This window comes from Cnephaeus nilssonii (genome assembly GCF_951640355.1).
Source record: "Cnephaeus nilssonii genome assembly, chromosome: 10".
NCBI classification, from domain to species: domain Eukaryota; kingdom Metazoa; phylum Chordata; class Mammalia; order Chiroptera; family Vespertilionidae; genus Cnephaeus; species Cnephaeus nilssonii.
The window spans coordinates 48,083,934-48,101,403 of NC_137081.1; the positions used below are offsets into that span (position 1 = coordinate 48,083,934).

The 17,470-nt window shown below is 40.3% G+C and overlaps 1 protein-coding gene across 1 annotated transcript in view; it reads right to left on the reverse strand.

Annotated features, from left to right (window-relative positions):
• CERS6 (ceramide synthase 6) overlaps window positions 1–17,470 on the reverse strand; it is a 263,770-nt gene that overhangs the window by 198,298 nt on the left and 48,002 nt on the right. The window lies entirely within an intron of this gene.

The window sequence follows — 17,470 nt, forward strand, 5'->3', positions numbered from 1 at the left end:
CAGTATGCATTTCTATTTTTAACCATGAAATGGGCATCTCCACACAGTGTTGAGGTAAGCTCTGGGCTGTGGTATGGCTATAAGTATACAGAAAACAGGAAGCGATTCTTGCACTCAAACACATTTACAATATGGAAAAGGAGATTAGTAAGAAAATTAATGTTCACAGAGTATCTGTCAGTTCTAATGACTTCATACTATGTAATCATCTTCAGTGGGGAGCTTGGCCAGAAACTTTTAGCCCTTTCTAACACTAGCATTTCTTACACTTTTCAAAAATAATTGGAAGACTCTGGTATGGACACGTGAACATTAAAGAAAGAAGGAATAGAGAGAAGTGATTGATTCAATTCATTGCCTGATTACCAGCACTTCCATAGACTACAACGTTCATCAATGATAGGAGGCCATGGCCAAGTTTACAGCAAATATTAAAATTTTTAAACTTACAAGAAAAGTACAGATTGGATTTTGAAAGCTAATATGTGGGTGCATGTTTAGATACACATGTGCCTGAGTGAATAGGCATGTGTGTGTGACTGTTTATTCTACAGTCTTATCTAAGATTAAACTGTTTTAAAAAAACAAATAGTGGAAAGAAACCCAGATGGAGACAGCAAACCTGATACTTGTTAGTAGTTACTATTGTCAAGTGCTTTGCAGAATAAACTTTTTTTAAAGCCCAACAACTCTTTGAAGTAAATAAAAGTCCCATTTTACAGAAATATAAACTAAATTTCAAAGAAGTTAAGGGATCTGCTCAAGGTCATAAAACTTAAAGTAAATAGCTTACACAGGATGTAGAAACAGTCAATCCTAACACAGTCTATTCATAAAAACTATATTTTCCCCTTTCCCTAAAATAATAAAAGATAAGTTTATGAAAGAAGTATAGTTAAAATATGTGTGATATGGTCATACATTTTCACTCAGTATTCCTACTTTTATGAATTTATTTAAGGAAACTTGTCAAAGAAAAAAAGCCATAAACGTAAAGATTTTCATGCACTGATGTTTCTTATAAGGAAAAATGGTAACTAGCTTAATGGTTCACTAACACATGACTCACTGAGCACCTGTGATACCTAAGCCCTGCTGTAAGTGTTGGGGATGCAGCAGTGACAAAATGCCTGCTTTTATGAAGCTGACACTTTAGCAGGAAGAAGATAAAAAATGAAGTGGTGCTATGCTGGAAGCTAGAGGGTATTTTGCGAAAGTGAAATAAATCAGACAGAGAAGGACAAACACCACATAATGTCACTTACATGTGGCATCTAAGCAACAAAATAAATGAACAAGCAGAACATAAACAGACTCAGAGATACTGAGAACAAACTGATGGTTTCCAGATGGGAAGGGGATGGGGGTCTTGATGAAAAATGTCAAGGGATTATGAAATACCAATCGGCAGTTACAAAATAGTCATGAGGGCCCTGACCGGTTTGGCTCAGTGGATAGAGCATCGGCCTGCGGACTGAAGGGTCCCAGGTTCGATTCTAGTTAAAGGCATGTATCTTGGTTGCGGGCACATCCCCAATAGGGAGTGTTCAGGAGGCAGCTGATTGATGTTTCTCTCTCATCGATGTTTCTAACTACTCTCTATCCCTCTCCCTTCCTCTCTGTAAAAAATCAATAAAATATTAAATAAAAAAAATAGTCACGGGGATGTAAATTACAGCACAAGGAATATGGTCAATAATATTGTAATAACTGTGTGTGGTGCCAGATGGACACCAAGATTATTGGGGATCACTTCATAAGTTATAAAAATGTCTAATCACTATGCTGTATACCTGAAACTAATATAAAATAATATAGAAAGACAACTATAATTGAAAAAAATTTTAATTAAAAATAAAGTGGTGTATTTTTCCAGATAATGAAAAATACTATAGAGAAAAATTAAGCCTGCTAAGAAGGATGGGGTTGCAGTTTTTAATATTTAACAAACTGGTCAGGGAAGGCCACTGAGAAAGTGAGAAGACTCCTGAAGGAGGTAAGAAAATAAACTACAAAGAAAATTGGGGAAAGAACATTCTGGAAAAAAACAGCAGCCAAGGGCGAAGGCCCTGAGGAAGGAGCATGACTGAGATGTTGATGGCACATCTAGAAGGCCAATGATAAATTCCAATGCTGGCAAGAGTAAAGAGAAACAGCTGCTCTGGTAAATTGTTTCTGGGTTCCTAAACAGAGATAATCAGTCTTGGAAATGCAATTTACCAATAGTTAGCAAATTGTTAAAATGCGTAAGCTCTTATAGGTGTTACTAGTTTTCTATTTTATTAGAAATATACCCTACAGATATACTGGGCATTTTAAAACAATAAAGTTTACTGCAGTATTGCTTGAGATAACAAACAAAAAAAGAAAGGGAATAGATGTTTGTCAGAAGGATACATGTGAAATATGGTACGTTCATACAATGGAATTCCATAAGGTTGTTAAAATGAGGTAAATCTGTTGTGCTTCAAGACACAACAATAAATATAAAATGCAAGATACAGAACAAGAGTAATATCCCATTTGTGTAGTTAGAAACACTTATCAGGAAGAGTAGCAAAAAAATTGTTAATGGTGATAACCTTTTGGGGTTAAGTATATTAATTTACATTTTATACCTTTCTGTGCTATTTTAAGTTTGTACATTTGTATGCTTTATATTTATTTAAAGGTAAACAACATTTAAATACTTTCATTGAATATTTAATGACATGGAAAAATGCTCAGAAGCAACAGGTAAGGCAATATTTATATGATAATCACTTATATGCACATTTCTGACATATGTGGAATAGAATGAAGACATAAAATTGAGTCACTCTAGTCAAGCTGCTAAATTACTAAAATTAAGTAGGTTGAGACATGAGGAAACAATTCTATTCTTGTTTTAACTAGCCTGGGAATATGAACTTTTGATCTTCCAAGTCCTACCTGAGTGCCTGGATATACATGAAACCTCCAGGTAACCCTCTATGCCTGAAGGACGAAGGAAAGAATGTTCATATTTCCAGACCACCTGACATCCAGTCTGCAGACCACGAGTCTTTCAGGGGATCACCATCTCAGACCAATCCAGAGACTAAGAATGCGAAACTGATTCTTCTCAGGAATGAACATTTTGCTATAAGAACTCTTAGCTTTTCTTTCTTCTTTGGAATACTCTGGGTATTGCTTAGTTGTGTTTCTGGTTTGCAAACTCTAAGAACCTTGAATAACTCTTTGTCATTTATTTCTAACCAAAGCTTCCTGATTTCACTTATGCACAGCTGACACATAAAAGCTAAGCATAAATAGTAAAAGGTTAAGTTAACCATGCCTATTGCCAGGTAATAGGGCTGTGGCTTACTTTAACATTCTTTTTTATGCTTTTCTATATTTTCCAACATCTTAAAATGAGCCTGCAAGCTTTTAATACCAAAAGTAAATATATTTAGAAATAGAGACGAACAGGATGATCTCTATGCCAGGTAAAATTCTAAACCTCAAAAGACACAAACACCAAACGGACAGCCCCGAGACACCTGCATTTCAGCTAATTCCATGGAGCAATTCAAGCAAAGGATCTCACTGTGACCGAGACAAGGGAGAGATGAGGAAAGGCAACAAAAACAAAATGCCATTTTAGTGCCATGTCAAGTAAAGAAAAGGATGACATTCAAGTCAATGGGAGCTCCAACAGGTATGAAACTATGGTGAAATTTCGTCAAGAAAAATGTTGCCAACATTAAATAGATTGCTTGAGAATTTTAAAATGCTTCTGCCTGTGCCTGGAGAGCTGCCACAGAACGTCTCTGTTTCCTTATCTGTAAAATTAAAATCACAATTACACTCGGTCTTATGTTGGAAAATGTTTCTAAAGCATTGGCCTCTTGAGACCCGTTGAAAAAGGATAAAAACAGGGGAAGATGGTATGCAGACTGGTGTGCAGGCAGAAGAGAATACGCCTTCTAGGACAAAACATGAATGTTTTCCAGGTAGGATCATATAGTAGAGAGAAAAATTCCTTTAGCGGATCTGCTCTGAGCTTGCAGTGTTGGAAAGCTACTCAATATTTCTGAACCCTAGTTACCACAATTATAAAACGGAGACAATGAAACCCACCTTGCAAATGTTGTGTGAGCATTGACAGAATGAATATAAACCTCACACCATGGTGCTCAACATCTGGAGAGTATTCCGTAAGTACTGGCTACTCTTAAATTTTTATAACAAGAAGCATACATTTTACACATTAGGAGGACTTCTAGTCTGTGCTGGTCATAAACTCATAGAGGGAAGTGTGTTATGTGGTAGGCAGTGAAACAGGGGTGAGCAGAAGGTCCACTGGGGTGGAAAGTCCCTAGGACCTCGCAAAGGGCAAAACTGGGAAAACAAGGACCTTGCCCCCAGGGTAACCTTTCCTCCCCTAGCATATCACTGGTCATGCGATTTAGACCCCCTAACCTTTCCTATCACTGGTCTTGAGATTCAAACCCTCCCCTGACCTTTCCTCCCCTAGTCCTTGGGTTAGACTCCCTTACAGAGGGGACAAACAAAGGGACAAGAGAAGCCTTCAAGCATTAAGCCCCAGGACAATGAGGTTCTGACACATCAAATACATTAGGCCTCAGGTATGTTTCAGCTCCAGGCCCAGGAAAGCAGCAAAACCAGACAAGCGACTAATGACCACTTTGCCCAGTTGCCAACTAATTAGTAGAGAGCACAACCCTGAAAGACACACCTGGAAAGCTAATGAATATTCTATTGGGATCCTCCCCTGAGACCTACAGATAAAAACCTTCAAGAGGAGGACCCAGAGTGGCTCTCTCTATGGAGCACAATCTCGCCTTCCCCCACCCCTTTCTGCCTTGCCTCTCTCTCCCCCTATCTCTCTCCCTTTCTCCCTCTATCTCCCCCTCTTTCCCTCTTCCTCTCCTTCTCCCAAGCTCCAATGGCCCTTCTTTTGCCTCTGCAACTTGTTCCCTGAGCCACGAAGCACAACTGGCTTACATCCTCTACAGCTCACTTCTTCTACCTCTATGACTTCCTAAATAAACTTTCTCTTAAGAGTTTGAATCTAGGCTCTGACTTTTTTCTTAGCCAGAACTCAAGTACTGAGTTACTGAACCAAGGTTGGGTCTGACTCCACTGATTGAACAACCTGGTGCTGTTTCTCCACCAACAGTTACGGGAAGAACATGAGATTGGCAAAAACTAATGCAAGAGCCAGAAACTCAAGAGCTAATTATGCCCCTTGGTCCAGCCTCCTTCCTCCAAACCAGATTATTCTTTAGAGAGATCATTCAAAAATTTCCTTTGGGCATGAAACCTCCATGTACATTTCTTTGCAATTTCTTGTGAATCTATAATTATTTCAAAAAAGAAAAAAAAATCTTCCCCTGGTATCTTATTTTAGTTTTTTATCACACTTGAGTCAAAATGTTCTTCCTGCATTATCCTTTCTTGCTGAAATGTAAATCCATTTCCTCTTTCCTCAGCCCTCTGAAGAGACGGTCCAGTCGGTAACCTCCTCAAATATTGAAAGCACTGGTTAAGTCAGCCTGTGCTCTTCCTCTTCAAGAATAAACAGCCTGGATCCTATAACCCTTTCTGCATCCGCCTTTTTCTTTTCTAACTTTAAATTTTTACTTTTTAGTATTTTAAGGAGTATTTCCTGAATCTAACTTTGTTCTTTAAGGAAATGGAAGAGACCCTTAGACAATAGCTGCTTTTGTTAATAAATAATAATTGGCAGAAACTTTGTTGTTGTTTGTTTATTGTTAAAAATTCACAAGCAGCTCTCTAATAATTACAGCTACATCATAAATAGCTGTGGTAAAGAGGCCTGTCAGTCTAGTCTACTTCAACCTTATCGGAGGGCCAGATCAGAGACCAGGAGGCCACCAATGCCATAAACTGAGAGCTAAGATCCTTGGAAAGCACAGGCTGACCTGAGAAAGTCAAAACTGTGTCCTTGCTATGTATTTTCAGGATTGTGGAAAAAAATAAACAAACTCTAGACTTGCGATATTTCACCATGAGTTTATCACAACTATTTGAGAAACACAGAATCTAGTCATTAAAGACAAAGCTCATAAAATTCTAAGAAAGTGTGTCTTTATTCTAACAATGAAAAATGTGCCCCCTGCATGTTGCATAAAATAAGATATAAAGGGCATTAAATATATTTATAAGAAGAGAAACTATAGCATGAATATACATATGAAAATACCCTTGTGGTCAGGAAAGTCTTTAAGACAGTACCACTAGGAGTAAACTGATTTTTTTCATAGCATTCTGATGCTGAAAGTGAGGTCTGGGAGAGTTCCAAGCCCTCCTGTAACCCCTTAATCCTTTAATTCCATCACATTTGCCAGTTGCCTTACAATTCACAAGCGCTTTCACACTTCACCTCAGTCAATCTTCAAATCGTCCCCAAGGGATAAGCAAACAGATTTTATTATCACTGTTTTACAAAAGAGGAAAATAGTTCATTCAGTGTTTCAGCGACTTGAACTAAAAACGAAGGGATTCAGGTACATATTCATTACCCTGTTATTCTACTCGAAGAACTGCACTCTGCCAATACTTCTGACTGTGTGCACATGCTCATGGACCGACCTGTGGACATCTCTTGGATAGCAGTACCAGGAGTACCGTCCACTGGTGCCTCAAAACCACAGACAACGCGTGATGACTTTATGGAATTTCAAAACAGCAATTCATAAAGGAGAGAATCATAAAGGTTTTCCTTTAACCTTATGATCTGCCAAAATTCTAAAAATTCCCCCCAGAAAAATTTGACAGCCTAGCACCAATTTTAACACCAAACAAGACAGAATGAAACAGAGTGAAGGAAGCGCCCTTCACACGCTGACAGGAAAGAGCATAATTACCAGTGGGAAAGCCGACTCTCAGCATCAGCAGAACCAGTTTCTCTGCTATAAAACGTAAACGTTGGAGGATGGCATATGCGATGCACTGAGCACAATGCCGGGACAGAGCAAGACCTCAGGGACTGGCCTCCATCACCCTTCACAGTCCCTCCCCATTATCATGGAAAGATTCCTCAGGTCTCAGCATAGACAAACTGCTTCACATAGACAGAGGTTGAGTCTAATGAGAACATTATCATATTTATTTGACCATCATAACGGTTTACTTTAATTCAAGGCCTTATACTTTTTACAAGTACTCAATCTCTTAACTTCATTTGACTTCATAATTAGTATTAACTAACACGTTGAAAGGGAGGGAACGGAGGCCCAGAGAGACTATCATCCCCAAACCTAGAGGCAAAGCTGATCCCGAATACACAGCTTCTCTCAGTTGGTTGCTGTTTCCTATTCTTCTCTCATATGTGACAAGCTATCCCAGGATTGGCTTGTGTGGTGAAAATATGAACCTAACAAACTTGCAGAGGAATTCTTTTGCAAGTCCTTCAAGTTCTTGTACGACTTTGGCCCAACTAACTCCCTGTGTGAGTCTTGGGCAGCATGTGTTCTGGGCCCCGTGCTTGGGCAGCATGGCTGAGACATTTTCTCTAAGACAGTGTGGATCCACAAGGATCTCGCCAGAAAAACGCACCAGGAATCTTTTTTTGTTTGTTTGTTTGTTTTTGTTTAAAGTATTACAAATAGTAGTACATATGTCTCTTTTTTTTCTTCTTTTTTTTTTTTTTCTTTAACAGAGAGAATTCAACAGCAGGACCTAGTTAAATTGGTGTGGGAGTGCTGAAAGACACAAAGGCAACCCTGAGATGTCACAGAGGAAGTCCTAGGTAGGGGTGAGGGAACAGAGAGTAGAAGTTTGGGAGGGACCCCCAAAGAGCTGGACCCAGACGCCTAAGGAGGAGAGGCCAGGCTGGGGACAGTCAGAAACCAGAATCAACTGCTGAAAACAAACCACCTCTCCTGCTGAAGATCTGCTGTAGAGGTGACCCTTTCAGGAAAGGAGGTAAACAGGAAGAATATGTCCGGTCTTCCTCCTCCAGCCTCCCTCCTCCAGCCATGCAGTCCTACTCTAGGACCCCATTTTGGCAGACACCATAGGGAAAGTGCTGGCATAGGAGTAATGTGGTTTTTAGGACCTGGGTCCCAATGCCACAAACAAAATTAGAAGGGGGTGGTTTGTAGCTGAGCGGTGATGGCTCAATGATTAGCACAATACTCTCCCATTCTCTAATTTTCACTTTGGGGATGATCCTTCCAACTGGGAGTCTACCTTTGTTTGGCTGTTGTAGTACAGCTGATAGTTTGTTGGTGGCTGCTGGATAAGAAGCTAAAGAGAGCCTGGCCTGCATGGCTCAGTGATTGAGCATCAACCTATGAACCAAGAGGTCATGGTTCGATTCCCAGTCAGGGCACATGCCTGGGTTGTGGGCTCGATTCCCAGTAGGGGGCATGCAGGAGGCTCTCATCAATGATGTTTCTATCTCTCTCTCCCTCTCTGAAATCAATTATATATATATATATATATATATATATATATATATACACACACACACACACACACACACATATATATACATATATATATATGTGTGTGTGTATATATATATATATATATATATATATATATATATATATATAGTTTTGTTTTTTTTTTAAAGAAGCTAAAGAGATACTGATTGGCTGGGACATTTATTTTCTCCCTTTCCCATTCAAAACCTTCTGCTGTCGTGCTGATATGTGGGAACATCTGTATTCCAAAGAATCTGCTACTTATTTTAGGATGCCTCGGCATATAAAAAGAAGCTAAGCAGATAAGCTGTCCTGGGTTCAAATCAATCCTGATTTGACCTCTTATGTACTAGCTGTGAGATATTACCTTCATTTTCACCACCCTGAGTCAGTTTTCCTGTGATGCAATTACACCATTGGGACCATATAGCTTTTGAGAATCGAATGAAACACTGATGTAAAGTCTCTGGCAATAGGCAGGCAAATGCTGCTTTCCTTCCCTTTGTATGAGAAAAACAACAGATCAAAGGTTAAAGAGCTATTAATAATCAGCTTCTCTCTCTTGAGATCTTCATCTTGCACTTCCAGGTGGTCTAAGAACTGCTCTTGATTCTATGAGAAAATCCCCTAATGACAGGAAACCTAACCTAAAAAGTGATACAACCTCACGAGATTAGAATCAAAGCTCAAATAAGAGGTGTAGAGACAACTCCAAAGGCAGCAAAGAAAAAACACAGTTTAGACACAGGGAGTAAATAGGAGAAAACAGAATAAAAAACACACTTGGCTCTTGATAGGAAACATGCATTTTTTTGATGCAACTTTGCATTATCCAAGCAATAGATATAGAACCATTATGTTTTTAAAAAGATTAGTAATTTCTTGATTTACTCTACTCTTTCCATGGCCACAACCCCTGTGGCATCACTGGAAAGCACAGTGTGTGGACAGAATGGGGATAAACCCTCAAAATTCTTCAATGGGAGCATTTATGAGAAATAACCAAATCTGCAAGTAAACATCAGAACTCAATTAAATAAAAGAACATATAGGTCATTTCCATTAAAAGTTCTGTAGTGGATTCAATGAGGCATTTCCCAGATGGGCAAAAACTTTATAAGTAGAGTGGTTAAATAAGGTCTTATTTAAAGGCCCGAAGAGAAGGGTGAGAAAAATGTTAGTAATTATGGAGGTCATTGTAAGACAAAGGTTTTTACCATAAAAAAGAATTTTTAAGCAAAAGTCGACATTTTCTTTGTCACCTCTGGGGATTTACAAAATAAAATGATTTTGCAGGAGCTCAGCGTCGCATCCTCTGGTCTAACTCCCCACTGGATGTTTACATTTCCTCAGGCCTCCCCATCCCCAATGGGTTCATTAGCCCTGTCACTCACACCAGGGACCAGGAGCATCAGCGTCATCTGAGAGACTTCAAACATGCAGACTCTCAGTCCTGAACCAACTGAATCATTTTTGTGCTTTAACAAAAATCCCCAAATGATTTCTACGCACAAATGATTTCTAGTTTAATAAGCACATTTTAGCTCAATGCTTCTGAAATCAACCAGCAGCATCAGCAGCACCTGAGAAGTTGTTAGAAATGCAATTTCTCAAGCCCCACGCCAGCATTACTAAATCAACAGTTCTGGGGGTGGAATACAGCAGTCTGGGTCTGAACAAGCCCTCCAGGCAATGCTGACTCCCCTAAAGCTCGGAAGCCAGGGCCTTAGCCTAGACTTGAGCAGCCTGGTCTTAAAGGAATGAACAAGGAATTCTCTTACACCCACAGCAGCCTACTGCACCTATGGGCAGCGCTTTCAGAAAATCCTGTCTTAGAAAGGAGCCCAAGTGCTTCCCCATAACTCTACCAACTGGGCCTTCCCTACCAAGAGGAATAAAGATAACAAATCACAACCGTTCATCCACATGACAGTCCTATGACATTCAAAACAGCTATGAAGTTCTGAATCCTCTTTCCTACAGATAAAATGTCTACATAGATAAAGACACAGACAGACAGATACAGCATAGATGTAGTTTAGATACATAATAATCATATAATAATAGAGTAAAATATGAAAACATATTATATTAATTCTGTAGGTTGTGATAAAGGCAATGTAACTGTATTAAATCTATTTCACAGAGAAATACATAAAATATGTTATATACTATATACATATTACACATACATAAAATCTCATTAAATCAGAAAAGAGTAAAATCGTAAAATCATCATCTTTCTCATTCTAGAATCAAATGTCAACAATGAGGAGCTACATTAACACTAAGTTTTTGGCAGCCCTTTCATTCACTGGGCTTATTGTCAAGCGAATCCCTTGAGTTTAAAAAATAGTATTATTTTTCATCTTTGTCTTACATAGACTGTTGTTTTTTCCTTCTGCAAATACCAGTCTTTGAAAGGCCACTTGGATCTCTCAGTTCCTTCTCCACCTACGTCTCCAGTCTTGCCTCTGTTTGACCACAGTACGGAGCAGCGTTGGACAATTTGGATGGAGACAGCTTTCTTTTGCAAATACCACTTCATTTCATTAATGTCTTTCCATGCAGACAAATTAGTTCGCTGACTGCTCGACTGTACCAAAAATAACTTGCTACGGTTTATTAAACGTCATTCAAAATGCAGCCAATGTAAACCACCAGCATTAGAAGCCCACCACAGTTCATTCAACTGCACCATATTATCACATCACACTGAGAAAATTGGACCTGTGACTTGAGATCCTTTAGCACTTTCTTTTACCTAAAAAATACTACCTGCACCGAAGATTATAAACAACAGACCTCAGAAACACACATGAGTTCAAAGTTCAATTTTAAATACAGTCCAGGGTGGCCCTTGAATGAGTAGAACACCGAGGAGAGGAACGTTGAGTGTGGTCACTGATGAAGGTCGTCTATTTGGAGAAACACTCAGCACTGCACTGCACGTGGCAATCGGAACACATTAAATCACACTTTCATTCATTTGCTGATGTCTAATGCAGTAATGCAGCACGCACCACGGCATACTGGGGTTTCAAACACTTTCCACTATTAACCACTGACTACTCTCCTGGGACACGTTATACAAACCCAAGGCTTTTGACTTTGCAGATATCTAAAGGCCACTGTCAACCCCTGCTGAAAACTTCAATGTCCATCTCAAATGTTATCTTTCCCCGATATTTTCTTGATCCTCTCCACTTCTCTCCAAATCCTGATGTAATAGTATTGTACTTGTACCTCTGACACTGTCCTTACTCCACAGATCACTAAGGTCATTTGATCACTTGTCTTCTCCCCACCACCAGGTAGTGAGATTCTGGATGACCAGGGCTCACGCACTCTCTTCTCCAAAAGCCTGGCGCGTGCTACCATGGTACGCAGTGTTGGTCTCCCACCTACCTACCCCTCCTTTCTTGCAAACAAAATACCTCACTTATGTGAAAAGGCAACTTACCTATACATAAAGAGGTAATATGCTAATTGGTCCTAATGGTTCCCAGTCACGACCGTTCAACAGGCTGCACATGCACAGGAGCTTGTGGGCGGGGACTTGTGCCACCTGGACATAAGGCTGCCACCATGGGCGCCCCCCGCCCCCAGCGGAGGCATGCACAGGCCGATGTGCTGCCCGGTCTGGAGGGGAGCATCAGGACGGGGGCGGGGCCTCGGCGGAGAGCTCTCAGCACTCCTGCGCCAGGGTCTGAAGGCGCAGAGAGGAAGGGAGAGCAGATGGGCAGTTAGGGGGATCAGGCCAGGAGGGGAGTGCAGATAGGCAGTTAGGGGGATCAGACAAGGAGGGGAGAGCAGTTAGGGGGATCAGGCCAGGAGGGGAGTGCAGATAGGCAGTTAGGGGGATCAGGCCAGGAGGGGAGTGCAGATAGGCAATTAGGGGGATCAGACAAAGAGGGGAGAGCAGTTAGGGGGATCAGGCCAGGAGGGAAGAGCAGTTAGGGCCATCAGGCCAGCAGGAGAGCAGTTAGGGATATCAGTCAGGCAGGAGAGCAGTTAGGGGCATCAGGCAGGCAGGCAGGTGAGTGCTTAGGAGTCAGTGGTTCTGGATTACAAAAGGGATCCCAGATTGGAGAGGGTGCAGGCCAGGCTGAGGGACCCCCCCCCCCCCCCATCCTGTGCACGAATTTCGGGCACGGGGCCACTAGTCAATTATAATTGATTTGGGACAGTCATGAAAGTCAGATTCTTATTCTCCAGACATCTGCTTCCTCTATTTCCCTAGCAGCTACTGGGGGTGTGGAGGTGACTGAGAAAAAAATTTCCACCCTGATAAATGAACTGTTTATTTTTCACTCAGCCTCTTTCTTCCTCTTCCTTCCTTGCTGTAAAAAAGTACCGTTTGGAGCGGTAGCAGCCACACTGGGATCAAGAGGTGCTGATCTTAAAAACAAAGCCCAAGAATGGCACAGCAGAAAGGCAGCAACAGCTGGGGTCTCTCCTGCCTTTGTGAAGCTACTGCATCCAATTACAGTCCACTGACCTATGTTCAATGTCAATCAGGTATTGTTCCTTATACCCCAAAGTATTACTAACATAGCTACTAGTATCCCTGGCATATTAAAAAACTTGAGTATTTATTAAGATGTATTTAATTCATTCATTCAAGTAGTCAGAAAATACACAAAAGATCTTGGTATCTCACTCCTACCATTTTCTCCCACTTTATTTAATATTTCACCTACATCACAGGGGAAACCACTTCCTAACTGCCACAGAATGCTATGTTCAGTATACTAATAAAGTTATTTTTTAAATAACAAGGAAATGTTTGTTCAGGAGAGATTAGACTTACAGTAACCAATAGGAAAATGTTTTTAATGTGCAGTTCTAAATGACACCTGCTTTACAACATACTTTATAAATGTCAAAAATCCTTTGCCCTAAATCAAGTAGCTGGACTGTACCGGAAATCCCACCAAAGCCTGTTCCTGTACCCAGCTCTCTGCCACCTGTGCTCATTACACAGATCTCAAAATCTGAGGTCATTGCCACAGGTTGGTGGCTCCTTTATAGTCCTCAAGAGCAACGCTATGCAACTGAGCTAGAACACAGAGCTGCAAAATTTTGAATTTGATGACAAGAATCCAAACCAAGGAATCTCACCCACATACAAAATCATTATCACAGTAAATTCTCCAACTGTGTTCTTATATTAGTCACTGCCCAGCACAGTGACTTAGAGATGCACTTACCCAAATTGGCTTTTCCTGAAGGAGCTGGGAAGGCAGGACACTTTCTATATGCCTCATTTTTTTACTTTTGAAAAATTGCTTCTAACAAATCATAAGCTTCTACTTCCCCTCAAAGAAAATTACACTCGGTGAAGCTCCTTAGGTCCCAACGTTCCGGAAAGCTATTCCATTTTTAATTGAGATGTTTCCATTGTTCCTGGCAGAGATGGGTGATCTCTTGGCTCCCAGAGCTTGGAAGCCTTCCTTGGGAAAGCTCCCAAGTTGCAAGCACGATTCTTTTCAAACTCTGGTCTCGCTAAAGTCATTTATTAGTTTAACATGACAACATCTCATCTCTCACCCCTGACTCAGTGAGAAGAACCCACGTCATGCTGTCTGGAAGTGTCTCATTTCCAGTGCACCTAAGAAGTCCCATCAGCAATGTTCTGGAATGGCCCCTTGAAGTTCTGTTACTATCATCCCCTCCTCTCCTTCCTCCTCCAACTCCTGCCTCCTCTTCTACCAGCTGTTATGTGCCAGTCTTCAAAGCCACGACTGCACTCCTTATCTCTCTGGATCCTTTTGACAAATCTATCAGGCCTATGAGATAGTCATTCTCTCTCTAGGTTAGAGAAAAGTATGGCTCCATTTTGCACCAAATCAATGGAGATAAAATAAGGGCTTCAGTTTCCCTACTGCGCCGTATTGACTGTTAGATCGGCACATTTACTTATATGCTACCACTCTATTGGGCTGTATTAGCATTTAGGCTGTGCCCTGATCCCAGCTTGGGGAACTATTAGGATCTTCTCAGCCGCTTTCCAATGGTATAACTGTATAGCCTTGTTATTCTTAAATTTTGTTTACCAGATCGGATTTATTTCCCTGAAGAGTTAAGCTCCCACCAATTGTGTCCAACTTGATTTAGTAATCAAATGAAAATAGAAATCATGTCTATAGGAAATAGTATTTTAATGCTCTTATGAACATAGGCAAACAAAGTGTACTCATATAGCAGGAAGAAAAAGATTTTGGAAATCTTTCCAAAATGTTTGTATATTATATCATTTTAAAAGTGGATAATAAATGTCTATTTTTCATTAAAAAAATTTTAAGACCATATTCCTTTTGAAAAGAAAACTTCTTCCCATCTCCAAATATATTTTTCTCCATGTGGCAGGGTATTGCCAAGACTCTGTGGTTTATGATGTGTGGCCACTAAGACTATTTGAAAAATGCTACTAAGGCCAGCGTTCCAGTAAATATCAACCATCACCAAAACCTTAACCCATGTTTATGATGTACACAGAACTACTGTTTAATCAGTTAACGAATATTTATGAGCATTTTCTGCAGTGGTCCCCACATTCCTCCCATCACAACCCCCTGGAGCATTTTACAACAGACTGATGACTCAGTGGCACTGGGGCTGGGCATTAGCTCCCCGGGGACTTCTAATATGCCACCAGAGTTGGGAACTGAAGGCATGGGGAACAATGGCATTTGAGAGGGAAGTCAGTCTCAGAAGAAGTCAGGCTCAGAAGACACTCCCTTCCACTGACCAAAAAAAGAAACTCAGAAACACATCAGTTCTTCAAGGGAGATACACTGATCACTTTTTAGCATGTCAGTGCTTAGCAACAACTAGAACTGTGGGGCCACAAAGAGTCTAAGTGGTCAAGGGCCTTAGAGATGCAGGCATAGGAACATTAGGCAGAGGGGCATTGGATAAAACCAGGGGTTATATCACACAGCTTGGAGAGCTCTGGATACCCAGATTTGCATCATAAAAGGGTAAGAGACAGGAAGAGAAAGAGACACAAACATATTAGTTTCCAATAAAGTATGTAGTAAGTCATTTAAGCATTCACTATGAAACAGAAATCCCACAGGTTTCAAGAATAATTTCTCACATGTAGGCAAAGCTGTTTCCATATCCTTGGAGGAAGTGTTTTAATAATGATCTTGCTCTAAAATTATTTCAACCATAATTTCAAATGACATTCAGGCCTACGCTGTTATTAAGAAGGGAACCAAAGAAGTATTCCCCACCCTCCAGAATTTATTGTACTGCAGCTCCAAATAACCAAAGATAGCACAGTTAATTACGTGGTAGCACAGTGCAGGACAAATACATCTCAACTTTCATATCTGGGCCCTAAACTAGATTCCCAATGGAGAGTAAGTGAATGATGACAATATGAACAACAATGACTAAATTATGTCACATCCTTTAATGTCCTTTAAACTGGTTATGTGTTCTTAAAGCAAAAAAATAATAATAATAATAATAATTAACTGCAGGATTGTTCATAAGAATAATCTCTCAGCTGTATTGTCACAGCACACTATGGTGCCACCTCAGTGCATTAAGGACATGCACCTTAATTTTCTCTTTAGACTAAAAGGCATTTATGCCATAGCCGGTCTGGCTCAGTGGATAGAGCATCGGCCTGCAGACTGAAGGGTCCAGGGTTCAATTCCTATCAAGAGCACATGCCCGGGTTGTGGGCTCGATCCCCAGTAGGGGGCGTGCAGGAGGCAACTGATCAATGATTCTCATCATTGATGTTTCTATCTCTCTCTCCCTCGCCCTTCCTCTCTGAAGTCAATAAAAAGATATATATTTTTTAAAAAGGCATTTATGCCTACACTGCTTAGTATATACCTGCCAAATAAAAAGTGGAAAGAACACTTTTCCCAAAAAATTTTAGAGGTTATCTTCCAGCAGATACCCAAGAAGGGAGTAACCTCTCACGTTCCCACAATCTCTATGGGTTTTTGAAATTAAACCCAATTCCAAGGAAAATTTTTGCAGGATCTTTAACAGAAAAAAAAAATGCCTATGGCTGTTCCTTTCCATGGCATTTGAGGCTATTTTTACCTCAACAGCCAAAAACAAGAGTTAGCAAAGGCCTCAACATCCTCCTTTACACTGTAGCTAGAGCTTTACTTCGATAGCACCACTCCCATCCACTCGTGTGTATAAGCATGCTCCTGACCTTGGCTAGCATCCTCCTGAGCTCAACCTTTACTAGGAAAAGGAAGTGACTAAACAAGGAACCCAGTTCTCGTTCATTTGGACTTTATGAGAAACTTCCAAACTGGGTGTTTCTTCCTTTTCTCCAAATCATAAGATGTCCACAGTCCAAACAACCCCATCAAACATGAGAAAGGCAGAAAAAGCCCAAGCTTGCACTTTTTCTTTTCCTCCTCTTTGAGGACAAATTACTGCATTTTGATAGACCTGATATCAAGAGTACAAAGATAAAAGAAGCCAGAATTCAATGAGAAGTGGCACTTGATCAAGGTTTTCTCAGCAATGAAATGGGCTATTATGACATGGGAGAAGCAGAATGTGTAAGGAGAAGAACAGATGTGGGCAGAGTTGTCTTTGACCCCCAGCTCTTTCCAGTATAAGGTCACATATCAAATAACAACTTAAATCTGACTTTCTGTCTAAAATGGGAACAGTTTTTGCAATAGTTCTGGACCAGGCACTCCCAAGCTCCTTACTATTACTAATTCATTTAATCCTTAAAACAACCCTGAAAGGTAGATACTCATTTTACCAATGAAGAAGATGAGACTCAAAGGGATTAAATAACGCATGTGCCAAAGCACATGGCAAACAAATATGGAGCTGAGATTCATTTAGATGGTCTTGCTCCAGAGTCTGTGCCTTTAATTGCTGCACAGTTGCTCTATAAGGCTATTAGGAGATTAAATGAAGTAATGTACACAGCACTTGAACTGACAGTTCATTATTACAGCACTTGCAGCTAATTATTATTCACATAAAAATAACAATATTGTTTACTATATTATATAGTCTAT